Raw genomic sequence first — 14,750 nt, 5'->3', positions numbered from 1 at the left:
CGCTTTTTACTTTCTCGTATACGAAGTATAGAGGAAGTATTGTAATCGTACAAAAAATAAAACGGGAGTGATCTCCCCTAAACGGCTTAAACTACGTCTACCGCCCGCCGAACGAAATATAATTTAAATAGAAAACATATACTTTTACCAGTGTCCGCCCTCGAAAAATTTTGTCCGCTCACCCCAAAGTTTCAAGTATCCCCCCCCCCCCCCCTCATCCTCGAAAAAAGTTGCAAAGAAAAGCTGTTGACTTATCATCAAAGCCGTACTATTAGCTCATTGGTGTCGGGGATAAAGTTATCATCCACTAGGTTGGGAATACAACTTATCAAATATAACAACACGAACGTGGAAGAACATTAAAAGACAGCTTTAGATTTCAGAAGGCGTTAAACTTTATTTTTAAGTAGATTATACTTCAGTGATTGTTAACGTAGTGTAGCCTAGGCATTGGTAAATTTTCCCCTCTGAACAAGAAGATTTATCTTGAGTCGACAGCTACACTAGTCTTCTTGCTGCATCTGTAATAAAATAGAACATAGAAGTTAAATATACATGCAATGTTTAGGCATGTTATCACTACCAGCTAGCACTAAACTCGGCATAAATTTAAATAAATAAGCACAATATAGGCACAGAGGCTTAGCGACCGATTCCTGCGCTCAGGGCGAACTATCAACTTTGTGCCACCTTATATATATATATATATATATATATATATATATATATATATATATATATATATATATATATATATATATATATATATTTATAGCTATTCAAATTTGCAAACAAAGCAAAAAACTCGCCACCCCCCCCCCCGACCTTTCCTAATCTTTACCAGCCACTGTCCCGTAACGGTTTTTTATGTTGGTGTCACACAATTAATGTAGAAAGCAGTCAAATTGGCCCGTAAATAGTCTATTTTATCAAAGCTCAAAATTAGCTTTTTTTCCCCTACCCCAGGGGTCGGCAACCTTTTGAGACGGAAGAGCCAAAAGTTACAATTTACAAAATTTACCAGTTTTTAAAGAGCCACTAACATTTTTATTTCAACATTTGGTATTTGATTAGGATTAGGTAAATAATTTGATTTGTTATTTTGTTATTTAAAATAAATAGCTTTTAAATATGAAATAATATTAATTCGTATAAAAACATACACATGTTTCGCCAGAATAATAAAATTATTAATCAAATATTATACTATCCCAATCCACTTTAGAAGATGTTAATTTTTTTTCTTTTTTTTTTTACGCATAACACCAGCCCAGGAGGTGTCTCCCATTAGCCAGGCGGGCATCAACACGGCAAACTCAAACTGTCTTGGATATCGGTTTGACTATCGCGTATCGGTCGCTTATGTCGTTGGGTTCTCATCAGGCTTTTATTTCACCCTACTTAACGCAAGGGTAAACTTGTATTGGAAGTAAATTTATACAATTATTATATTTGTTCAAGGAGCTATAAAGCCGCATCTTGACATCAAAAGACCAGGTTTCCGACCCCTGAATTAGATTATTGTCTAACTTATCCCGGAACGGGGATCCAAAATTAATCCTTCTAATAAAATGAATTTAACCTAGAAAAGTTAGTGATCTTATCTATACCAATGAATAATATGTATTTTTATTGCCTTTTTGTTTATAACAGAGATAATAAAAATATTAAATTTTAATAATTAATAAAATTTTGTCAATATTTCAAGTAATAAATATTGTTAACTTTATAAAATTAATCTATATTTTAAATGAATTTAAAGCTCTAATTAAACAATGTATTTGCACAGTTTGTGTATTTTTTTAAAAATTTAAATTTAAGTTATTTCCCCTTCTCGTATACGCAAAATAGAGGAAGTATTGTAATCGTGCAATAAATAAAACGGGAGTGATCTCCCCTAAACGTTCTCGAATATTCTTATATAAAACAATGGGAATGGCAACTCGGGATTTAGACAATATTTTAAATACATTTTTAATTGCTTAAACTTTTTAAAATAGAATAGAATCTCGGAGAAAAAAAGAATTGCGCAGCAATTGAACGCCAAACTATATGTGTATAATATGCGGAGTATTATTTGTACTTTTTAAATTCATATTCTTTTTTTGAGAAATCGGAAATAGCGTAAATTACTACTTCCAGTCAACGAAAATAACTCAAAATTTGACAGAGGGAAGACAATTAGATCTTTTACTTACATGTGAAATTCCTTTTATCTATCAGAAACAGTGTAGAGTTATAGGCTTTTGAAAAATTGAAAGTAGAATAAGTTCCACTTCCGGTTACCGGAAATCGATGAAAAATTGATACAGAACAACAAATTTGATATAATACTTATATATGCAATTTCATCAACCTAGCTGTAACGGTACTCAAGTTATCTTAATTAAAGACATACATACACACACACACACACACAACACAACACAAAATTGCAAAACTATGTTTTTCCGACTCAGTGAGGTGTAAAGCGTCAAGATTTGTAAAAATCTCTTTTTTTTTTTGCACGATTACAATACTTCCTCTATATTTCGTATACGAGAAAGTAAACACAAGTTTTGTGATTCGGTATTTTGCTACACGCATGAGAGTGGTAGTCTATAGAATTTGGATGTGATATGAGACTTTATGAGAGTGGTGGTCTATATATATGTGATGTGATGATATCAAAGTGGTAGTCTACAGAAATGTATCAGTGTAAGAAATGTGACGGATGTTTTCATGTCTGAGTTTCAATTAGGGATAGACAAGTTAGTAGGAAGTACCTTGAAATAGGGAGTAACTAAATAATCTAATAGAATAGCGAGTGTTTATTGTTTATGTTTATTATTATTTCTTTAATATTGAGTGTTGCACAACAATATTTTTATGAGTTATGAAAATGAAATAATATAACTATTAATATTTGATCATGGAGATGAAGAGCCGCATCTCGACATCAAAAGAGCCGCATGCGGCTCGCGAGCCGCAGGTTGCCGACCCCTGCCCTACCCCATTCAGGGCACTTTGAGACTACCATCTGCCATTGATTATTTAGATAAGTTTAAGTACGATTTAAAACACTATTCTCTTCTCTAGGGTCGTATGGTAGATTTTACTCTAACAAAATAGCACATAGATAGTAATTTAAATCAGTAAAATTTAAGACAATTTCTTTGTTGTTATGTTTTGATTTTACTGCTTTTGTTGAATATAATGCAGTCTTCTTTTAACCATTCTATTCAATATTTATGGTCGATGTATTGATTGCCCTGTCAGTCGTTACAAGTTGTACATCGGCCTAACTGTTAAGATTCGTAGAATTCTTGATTATCCTGCATATTATAAATGAATGAGTAATCAATATTCTATTATTATACAATGAACAAATACTGTCTTACAACTGAAAAATATAATACAAACCCAAATTATCATTTACACTTTTTTATCTTAGAAACCCTAATTATCCTATAAACCTTACCTATCTTACAAACCCTACCTATCCTATAAACTTTATTATCCTACAAACCCTACCTATCTTACAAACCCTATCTATACTACAAAACTCATTATCATACAAACCCTACCTATCCTTTAAACTTTTTTATCTTAGAAACTCTACATATTCTACAAAACCTACCTATCTTACAAACCCTATTTGTTCATTCAAAACTACGTATCCTTAAATCCACCGTACCTATCATACAAAGCCTACCTATCCAACAAAGCATATTATCCTATAAACCCTACTTCTCATACAAACCCTACCTATCCTAAAAACCCTACCTATCATACAAATCCTACCTATTCTTACATTCACCCTACCCATCCTTAATACCATCCTACCCAACATCAGCTTACTCACCTCTCTTACAGTGGTGCCACACATCTGTGGATGATTTGACAGTTGGAATGGCAGGTGACACATTCTGGTGGATATTGTGGGCAGGAAGGGATCAGAATCTGACAGTACTGACCTGCAGGGCACCCACCACATAGAGCAGGATCAACACCTAATTGGGACTGAAATTTATGTTGTTCTTGAGAGAAGTTTTAGGTTTGTGGCATTTAAGTATACAAGATACACATGTTTTCGATATAAGCAACTTTTTACAATACAATTTTTAATTCTTAATTCGGTACTAACACCTTTTAGCTAACTAACCTGAACATTTCGGACATCTATAGCCTAAAGTTATACTTTTATTGGGATGTGAAAATTGGTACCCCCGGCAAATTTCACACTACAATGAGAAATGCGTAGAGGCGCCTCTTCAGTACCAAGTTACAAGCTATTAATAAAAGTAATGTAGAGGCCCCTCTTCAGCCCCAAGTTGCAATTATTAAAAAGATTGCATCCTCAAAACTACAGGAGAGAATGTGAAATGGTCATTGGACCTCTCAGCGTTTGAACAGGCATGTACAAAAATGTATTGATCGTGCATCGATGTTGTCGTTTTCAAACGTTTCGTCTTCGTACTGTAACACACGACCGTATTTAACCAGATACACGCCACGACAAAAAGCAAACTGTCTTGAGTCTTGTATTACAAAACTTATAAAAACATAAGAAAGTAAGCGTTACCTGTGCTGGAACCGCCTTCATACATATTACCAGAACCAACTGGAGACATAATATTAATGTGATTAATTAATTACAATTATTTTATATATTTAAGACGCAACTACTAATAATGTAACGATTATTACCCATGCTATTCACGATTCATCACTAAAATTAAAGCTATTTTACAGCATTCAAGTTTTATAAATAGATTTTGAATCGACTACTCACTGAAAGAAAAACAAGGGTAAAAAGTCTAGTAGCAAACATGGTTGTGTCCCTTTGTTAAACTATCGAGAGCTAGCGTTTTCAGACAGAAAATCTATCTGGTTCATGAAGGTGAACATAGTCCACTAAATAATAAATGATAAGGAATCAGGGTTATATTCCTCTGATATTTAAAAAATAATATATTAAAAAATATTGAACCATAAAGATAAGAAAACTGTTTTAAACGTATAATTCAACAACCAGTTAGGTAACATTTAAATTTTCATTTCTGCAAGTGCCAGTCTACAACAATATTGATTTTTTTATCAGTGGCGTCGCTAGGTTGGGGTGACACCCGTTGCGGCATCTAATGGTGTCACCCCTTAACCGCCCCCGAAAGAATATATATATATATATATATATATATATATATATATATATATATATATATATATATATATATATATATATATATATATATATATATATTTATTTATATATATATATATATACATATATATAATATACATGCGATATGCACTTGTAAGTATGTGTAAACGCATGTGTATATGTATTTAAATATTTTTGAAGCTACGCATTTTTGGGCTGAACTTCGTGTTCTTTTTTTTATGTATAGGCAAGTGAGTAACATAGAGACCAAATTCTTTTTTACAACGTATGTATCCACTAGAAGCACTTTACCTCTCATCTGTATATTATATTTGTAATTAAATTATTATAATTTTACATATTCTATTGCATCATATACAACATTTCAAGATTAAATTGATTTTAGAAATGAATTAATTCGGCAAGTACGTCATAAAATCGATACTTTCTATAAAATTGCGAATAGTGAATCAACTTTTTGTAAGATTATTTTCAAATTTTAAAAACACCTCTGACATCTGATGCTCTGGTTGATGTGTCGTTATATAAAAACTCTTCTTACAGTTGATACTAAACTTGATGTGCGACGTTATATCCACGACGTATGGTGTTATAAGTCCAGGATAAACACCTGAATATTTTTTGACTTCCAGCAAAGCCGTACTATTAGTTCTTTGACGTCAGGAATTAATTTAATTATCATCCCATTGGTGGGAAATACACATTTTCAAATACAACAACAGAAACGTAAAAGAAAATTAAAAGACAAAACAACTTCGGATTTCAGAAGGCGTTAAACTTTATTTTAAGTAGATTATATTTCAGAGATTGTTAAGGTAGTGTAGCCTACGTCTTGGTACATTTTCCCCTCTGAACAAGATTTCTTTTGCGTCGACAGCTAGCTTTCTTGCTGCATCTTTAATTAGATAGAAAATACAAATTAAATGTACAAGCACAGTATAGGCATTTTATCACTACCAGCTAGCACTAAGCTCGGCGTAAATTTAAATAAATAAGCACGATATAGGCACAGAGGCTTAGCGACCGATTCCTGCGCTCAGGGCGAACTATCAAATTTGTGCCACCTTTCCCCCTCATTTATATAGCTATTCAAATTTGCAAACAAACCAAAAAAATCGCCCCCCCCCCCTCCGACCTTTCCTAATCTTTACCAGTCACTGTCCCTAAACGGTTTTTTTTTAATATTGGTGTTACACAATTGATTTTTTTAAAAATCAGTTAAATATTATTTAAAATAAGCCCTTAAAACTAACAGTGAATTTTCTCAAGGCTTAAAATTAGCTTTTTGTCACTACCCCATTCAGGACCCTTTGAGACTACCACATGGCATTGATCATTTGTATACGTTTATGTCCAATTTAAAGCACTGTTTTCTATGGTCGTATGGTAGATTTTCTCTATGAGATGTCATTAAACTAGCAGATAGAGAGTAATTTAAATCAGTAGAATGTAAGAAAATTTCTTGTTGTTGTGTTTTGATTTTACTGCTTTTCTCCCATATAATGCAGTCTTCCTTTAACCATCCTATTTAATATTTATGGTCAATGTATTGATTGTCCTGTCAGTCGTTACTAGTTGTACATCGGCCTAACTGTTGTGATTCGCGAATTCTTGATTGTCCTACATACGATAAGCGAATGAGTAACATATTTTCTATTACATTATAAACAAATAATGTCTTACACACTGAAAAGTATCATACGAGCTTCACCTATCCTTTAAATTTGTTAATCTTCGAAGCCCTACCTCATTTACAAACCCTACCTATCTTAAACCCTACCTATTTTTCTAACTCTAGGTACCCTGACATCCACCGTACCTATCCTACAAATCCTACCTATCCTACAAACCACATTATCCTACAAACCCCGCCTGTCTTACAAATCCTACTTATTCTTACATCCACCCTACCCATCCTTAATACCATCCTACCCACCGCCAGCTCACCTCTTACAAAGGTGCCACACATCTGTGTATTACAGGACAGTTGGTAGGGCAGGTGAGACAGTCTGGGGAATATTGTGAGCAGGAAGGGATGGTTATCTCACACAACTGACCAGCAGGACACAAACCACACAGGGCAGGATTGACACCATATTGGGACTGAAATGTTTGTTGTTCTTGAGAGTTGCAGTTAAGGATACAATATACAAATTTTTCGATATATTCAATTTTTTGCTAATAAAAACTTGTATTTCTTAATTCGATACTAACACCTTTTAGGTATCTAACCCAAACATTTTGGACTTCTACAGCCTAAAGTTATCCTTTTATTCCGATGTGAAACATGGTACTACTTGCAAATTTTCAAACTACTATACGAAATACTCAGGAGACAGTACGCTACATTGATTAATAATTGAGTCACTAACACTTTGCGTACGTATACCGCATCATTCTTAGTTCTATTTAAAAAGGAATTTTTCATGAAACACAATTAAGCTGCACGAGTCAGAATGCAATGCACCATGTGACCCGCTTGACTCCAACTTCAGCCTGCTGTTTCTTTCTGGATAGGCAAAACAGAAGTTGTTCTGTTTTAAAGTTTTCTCTCCTAGATGGATAACTCCGTCGGATGACGAAAGGTGTCCGAAATTTGGACTTTTGGAGTTTACAATCATACGCTCTACCGCCCGACCACGCCATCCCCGACAGGTGTACCATAATGCAGTGTTTTCCCATCCCCTGTAAAGTGGTCACACTGAGTTGATGTCATTTTTGACGTCCATCCCCCACCTCCCCATTTTGTTACTTAACATAAAAGCACCACTTCAGTACCAATTTACAAGCTATTAATAGGAGTAAGAGGCCCCTCTTCAGCCCTAAATTGCAATATTGATGAGAGAGTTAATGGACCTCGAAGCGTTTGAACAGTATTGATCATGTATAGACGGTGAGGTGTACAGACGTTTCGTCTTCGCACTGTAACACACGACCGTATTTAACCAGATAAATGCCATGAGTAAAAGCAAACGTTATTGGGTTTTTAATTATAAAACTTATATAAATATGAGAAAGTAAGCGTTACCTGTACTGGAACCGTCATCATGCATATCACCAGAACCAACTGGAGACATAAAACTGATGTGATTAATTAATTAGAATTATTTGATAGATTTAAGAAGCCACTACTCATAATTTAACGATTATTACCCATGCCATTCACTAAGCATCACTAAAAATGTAAGCCCTTTTACAGTAGGTTTATAAACATATTTTAATAGACAACTCACTGAAAGAAAAACCAGGGTAAAAATTCTAGTAGCAAACATGGTTGTGTCCCTTTGTTAAACTATCGAGAGCTAGAGTTTACCGAAACAGAAAAGCTATCTGGTTCCTGAAAGTTAACATAGTCCACTGAATAATAAATGATAAGGAATCTTGCTAACGTTCTTCTAATAATATTTTTTTTCGTTTTAACCATCAAGATAAGAAAACGGTTTTAAACGTATATTTAAACAGCATGAAAGGTAACATTTAAATTGTATGTCTACAGTGCAAGTCTACAATAATGTAAATTACTTTATATTAAGTTTTTTTTTGTCTTCTCACATTCATTTTGAATAGTGCTCTTCACTGTCTTACGCAAATAAAGGGCATATGTTTTTGTCTGCAAATGCTTTAATTCAAAAGTAATTTGTTATTAAGTTTAATTGGCACAGCGAAATAAAAAAAAATATGTTCTAGACGATATTGTTAATTCATTAACATACAATTGTTATGCTCTTCAATTTTACTAAACGTTTTAATGTTTTTGGGTGGGATCCCATTAACTCAAAGCCAAAAAAAAAGATTCATTCAAATGATACAACACTCTGTTTAGTAGATATGTCACAAAATCGACATTTTCTATACCATCCATGATTAGTGAATCAGCTGTTTGTGAGGTTACTTTGATTTTAAAAACACCCCTAACATTTGATACACTGGTTGATGTCTGACGTTATATAAAAACACTTTGTACAGTTCATAATGAACTTAATGTGTGACGCTATATACAAACACTTCGTACAGTTCATTGTGAACTTGTTGTTTGACGTTAAATAAAAATACTCCGTACAATTAATACTGAACTTGATGTGGGACGTTATATAGAAACACTTCGTACAGTTGATAATGAACTTGATGTATGAACTTATATAAAATACCATCTTACAGTTGATACTGAACTTGATGTGTGACGTTACATCCATGACATACGGTATTATTAGTCCAGGATAAACACATGAATTGACGTCAGCAATTATGTTATCAACCCATTGTTTGGGAAACTAAACTTATCAAATGTAACAACAGGAACGTAAACGAAAATTAAAAGACAAACAACTTCAGGTTTCAGAAGGCTATAAACTTTATTTTTAAGTAGATTCTACTTCAGTGATTGTTAACGCAGTGTAGCCTATGGTACATTTTTTCCCCTCTGTACAAGAAAATTTATCGTGTGTCGACAACTAGCCTAGTCTTCTTGCTGCACCTGTAATTAGATAGAAAACAACAAAGTGAAAATGAAAGGTAAATATACAGGCACTGTATAGACATTTTATGGTTACCAGCTATACTCGGTAGAAATTTAAATTATCTAGCACAGTGGTTCCCAACCTTTTTCGAGTGGCGACCCCCTTTTATAAAAAAGTAAGTGACCCGCGACCCCCATAGAATTAAAAAGTCGAAATTAGTATGGAAAGTAATAAGCACTATAATAAGATTTGCTAGTAGACTTTCAATATGAACTACTCTTGATAACTGTTTTAATAGCATGAGTAAAATTGCATACTATTCACTAAACCTTCGTGGTTAAGTTTTTAATTTAAAAATTTTTTTTAACGCCAACCTATGTCATTATAAGTATCTTAATTTTGTTTTTATTCAAAGAATAGTGTTGAAAATATATTCTCGAAAAGTCAATAAATTTTACGTTTGGGTATGAATGGTGAATACTACACCAAAATTGTGTCTGCAGTTTTTCATCTTACTCGGAATCATTCTGCAAATCAAAGAATTCATCTTGTAATTCATCGGGAATGCTGGCAACATCAATGGAAGAAGAGCATGGATAATGCGTAAATGCAGATTCCTCTTTTTTCAGCTCAGAGAAATAGCGATGCAGTTCGTTTTCAAGAGATTCAAAATGCCCATAAATCGCTTCTTTCAAAATTTTAATTATCTCCCAATCAGATTCATCTACCACACCGCAGAGTTTCTCAAATTAACAATATTTCCAAGATTTATTTTCTTTACCGATTTTGCAGCTTTGATAAAAATGCCCCGAGATTATCATGGAAAGTTGTAATATTCGTTCATTTTCCCTGAATCTTCAGGTTAAGCTTACCTTGATGTTCGAACACATCTGCTAGGTATGATACTCTCTTAAACCACTCTATGTCGTTTTAAGTATACCAAAAAGTCTTGTTTCCTTTGCACTTTCAAGAACAATTTGATTTCAGATTTCAATTCAAAAACACAATTTACAACATTTCGTTTGACAGCCAGCGTACTGTAGTGTAGAAGAGCAGAACCTCGTGATCTATATTAATGTTTTTGCTCAGTTCTTTGAAGGCTCCAGATTTCATATAATTTACGACTTATACTAGCAATGGACTCTTGATGTCGATTGGTTAGGGTAATGGTTAGGGAGCTAAATCTTTTCTGTTTTCTGAAAGCCCGATTTTGAGCTAAACATAGATGGCGCACCATCCGTACAAACCCCCACAGCCGTTCTAACCCATTTTAATCATCCCGTTTAAAAAAAAAATAGTATTTATTTTTTCCATGCTATCTTCACAAAATAGCAACTCTTCTTTGCTATTATCCGCATGAATATAGACACAGACTAGCAACTGCCAACACGAACTCACGTCTGTTGATTTATCAACTTGAAAAGCAAACAATGGTGAAAGCTTAATTTCAATAAAAATGTGTTATTTAACATTAACGTACATGCAGCGTTTGATGAGATTTTCTCCTATTTTTTTTTTTTTTTTTGCTTGGCATTTTCTATCGCGATTTCATTTGATGCTTTCACTAATGCTGGTGAAAACTTCCTGTTCGATCAAGTCTCTGGCGTTTGCAACTAGCTTCTTACCGACGAAAGAACTCCATATATTTTTGTGTGTGTTCCGAATGACTCGTCTCAAATGACGTTTTAGTTTTGAAGATTGTATACATGCGTGACTGAGAACAACTTTGTACAATGCGCTTTGTTTCTTCTCTATTACATTTCCAGTGATGTTAATAAAGCCGAATTTCAAATTTTTTTCTAAATATTTATGTTTTGTTTCAAACTACTAAGGTTTAGTATACCAGTTGGCGACCCCCCAAAAAGACCTTCGCGACCCCCAGGGGGGTCGCGACCCCCAGGTTGGGAACCCGTGATCTAGCACAATATAGGCACAGAGGCATAAGGACCCGTTCCGCGCCCAGGGTGACCTGTCTTAGTGCCCCACCCCTCTCATTTGTAAAGTAATTCAAATTGGCAAAAAAAGCCCCTCCCCCTCCCCTTCCACCCCTCCACAATTAAGAACGACCACGGTCGCTTTCTGCCATTCACTGCCCATTTACGTTTTTATTTCGGTGTCACGCAATTGATGTAGAAAGCAATTAAATATGCACGAACAGCCTAGTAACTATCTATTTTCTTAACTTCGAGTGTGCATAATTTATTATTCCAGCTCAAAATGAGCTTTTTTTAAACCCCCACCCCCCCCCCCCCCCCACCTAAAGTCAGCTCCCAGGGCTGTCGTACCACCTCCCCTTCCCTAGCTACGTCTCTGTATATGCACTTTAAGACTACAATATATCATTGATCATTGGGATAAGTTTAAGTGATAGTTAAAACACTATTCTCTTCTCTTCGGTAGTAAGTAGATTTTCTCTATGATACGTCATCAAAATAGTACACAGAGAGTGATTTAAACCAGAAAATCTAAGATACTTAATTTGTTACCCCACAGATCATTAGCACCTACAAACCTTCACTATTAAAAACATTAGCCTAGAACTATACTTCAAAACATAGGCCTAACTACCTTACCAACCATACGTGTCTATAAACTCTAATTTTCCTGCACAACATACATATATTAAAAACTCTATTTATCCTTCAAACCCTCCTATCTTACAAACCATACAAATCCTAAAAACCAGCCCTATCTTACAAATCTGCCTATCCTGCTAACACTATCTTGTCTATCATACAAACCCCATCTATCCCACAAACATAAACATCCTACACATCATTTCTATCCTACATTACCTATTCTTACACTGTACCCACCTTACAGCTTACACACCTTACAGCTTACCTCTCTTACAACGGTGCCACACATCTGTGGATGGGTTGGCAGTTGAATTGGCAGGTGGTACAGTCTGGGGGAGGGTGAGCGCAGGGTGGGTACAGGACCTGGCAGTACTGACCCGCAGGACACCCACCACATAGAGTAGAATCGACACCAAGCATGGACTGAAATTATTTTTTTTTAGAGAACAGTTTTAGGCCTGTGACAGTAAACAGTTATTAGGAATGCGCAAGAGATATTAAATTACTTTGAATAAAACATTAGACAACTAAAGCAGCAGTCGGCAACTTTTTGAGACGGAAGAGCCAAAATTTACAATCTAAAAAATTTCGAAAGAGCCACTTACATGTCTATGTGCTTTTCGCTAGCGGAAAGCATGGAAACATTGCCACGCGGCTGGCTACAGCACAGTTGTGGGGCTGGGCCTAATACCCAGCGACTGTCAGCTGTCCACATACACTCTACTGCTAGCCTACTCTACTATTCTTATTGTTGTTTTTTTTAAAGTAGTTTTTGTTTTTACTGCAGTATAATATAATTTTAGTTTTGAAAATAAAATAATACAATTATTATGGAACTGGAGAGCCGCATATTGACATCAAAATGGCCCCATGTAGCCCGTGAGCTGCAGGTTGCCGACCCCTGAACTAGAGCTTTGTGCATTTCTTCTTTTCCGTCCTTAACTGTATTGTTTAGAGAATTCTCATGAAAAACAATAAAGTTTTGTTTGTCAGCATCTAATGCACTATATGACCAATGGGAACCGACTTCAGCCTGCTGTTTCTTTCTAGGTGCGACTCAATACGCTGTGTCCAGCCAAGAACAATTTGATAAGTAGCAGTTGTTTGGTTTTAGAGTTTTCTCTACTAGATGGGTAGCTACCCTCGGTGGAAGGATGGATATAAAAACTTTAGACTTGTAGATTTCAATCACATGCTCTGCCGTTAGACCACACCATCCCCGACTAGGTGTACCATAATGCAGTGTTTCTTTCTTCAATGTAAAGTGGGCAGGCACTTTTCTAAGTTTCACTTCAATTTCCCATCTCCATTGTGTTACTTTATTATAGAGGCCAACCTTTAGCCCCAAACTGCAATATGGTTCATGGGGATCAACGTAGAGGCTAATCTCAAGCCCCAAGATGCAAGATGTTTTATTGGATTAACGTAGGCTAATCTCAAGCCCAAAAATGCAAGATGTTTTATTGGATTAACGTAGGCTAATCTCAAGCCCAAAAATGCAAGATGTTTTATTGGATTAACGTAGAGGCCAGTCTTAAGCCCCAAACAGCGAGACGTTTTATGGGATTAAATGTAGACGTCCATCGTCAGTCCAAATTTGCAAGAGGTTTTGTGGGATTATATTTCCAAAACCTACAGGAGAGAGGGTCAATGGACCTCTCAGCGTCTGAACAGGCTTTTGCAAAACAAAAAGTATTGATCAAGCATCGACGTTTCGTCTTTTACAGTGTCCTTTAACACATGCCAGTAGTGAACCAGAGAAGCGGAAAAAGAAAAGCAACGAATTATTTTTTAAATTACTGAATTTTTAAATATAATGAATAAAAAATTACCTGTCCTTGAACCGTATTCATGCATATCAAAAGAACCACCTGAAAAGACAATTATCGCAATTAATTTTAATTTAAAGCTATTGCCAATAAGTTAATTCATAATACACAAAGGTCACTTAGTAAATTACAACAAAAAATCCAAGCCAGTTTACATAATTTCACCTAACTGTTATTATGTTTATACATAGTTTTTGTGTAATCTACTCACCACAAGAAAGACCAGGGTTAAAATTTTAGTAGCAAACATGGTTGTGACTTCTTTGCTAATCTATCGATAGCTAGCGTTCAAAGACTGAGAATCTATCTGATTCATCAAGGTCAAACTAGTCCACTAAATATTAAATGATAAGGAATCAGGGTAAAGTTCTTCTAATAATTGCTTTAAAAAATAGAACGATGAAGATAAGAAAAATGATTTGGATCTTAAAATTAAGCAACATTAAATGTAACATAAGTGAGTTCAAGTGCGAGTCTACAATGATGTAGATTACTTTAAACGAAGATCTTTTTCATGTTTTCTCGATATTACTTTTTGTAAAGTGCTCTTCGCTGTATTACGCAAATAAAGGGCAGACTGTTTTTGTCTGTAAATCCTTCAATACAAAAGTAATTTTTAATAAGGTTAATTGGCACACCAACATTTTATATAGATGTGTTGTGATGACGCTAGTTACATATAGGTCAGAGGTTAAGCAGGCGAAAGGTAGAATAGCCTCGG

At 34.8% G+C, this 14,750-nt stretch overlaps 2 long non-coding RNA genes across 4 annotated transcripts; both read right to left on the bottom strand.

Moving 5' to 3' along the window:
- Positions 1-377: 377 nt before the first annotated feature.
- LOC131932518 (uncharacterized) lies at positions 378-8,509 on the bottom strand. 3 transcript variants are annotated; one of them, XR_009384598.1, is made up of 4 exons: positions 8,398-8,509; positions 8,193-8,231; positions 7,112-7,267; positions 378-521 (listed from the first exon to the last, which is right to left on the bottom strand). It is a non-coding gene; the product is annotated as an uncharacterized LOC131932518 (long non-coding RNA). The 3 variants fall into 3 exon arrangements; XR_009384597.1 differs by lacking the exon at positions 378-521 and adding an exon at positions 5,955-6,059; XR_009384596.1 differs by lacking the exons at positions 7,112-7,267; positions 8,193-8,231; positions 8,398-8,509 and adding an exon at positions 3,845-3,999.
- Positions 8,510-9,497: 988 nt separating this feature from the next.
- LOC131932506 (uncharacterized) lies at positions 9,498-14,359 on the bottom strand. The gene is made up of 4 exons (XR_009384593.1): positions 14,241-14,359; positions 14,033-14,071; positions 12,466-12,623; positions 9,498-9,638 (listed from the first exon to the last, which is right to left on the bottom strand). It is a non-coding gene; the product is annotated as an uncharacterized LOC131932506 (long non-coding RNA).
- Positions 14,360-14,750: the final 391 nt, after the last annotated feature.

The sequence above is a fragment of the Physella acuta genome, unplaced genomic scaffold, assembly GCF_028476545.2.
Source record: "Physella acuta isolate Inbredline_101_S28 unplaced genomic scaffold, ASM2847654v3 ptg002191l, whole genome shotgun sequence".
NCBI lineage: Eukaryota > Metazoa > Mollusca > Gastropoda > Physidae > Physella > Physella acuta.
The sequence above is the reverse complement of the archived record's forward strand: the minus strand, read 5'-3'. Positions and strand labels throughout refer to the sequence as shown.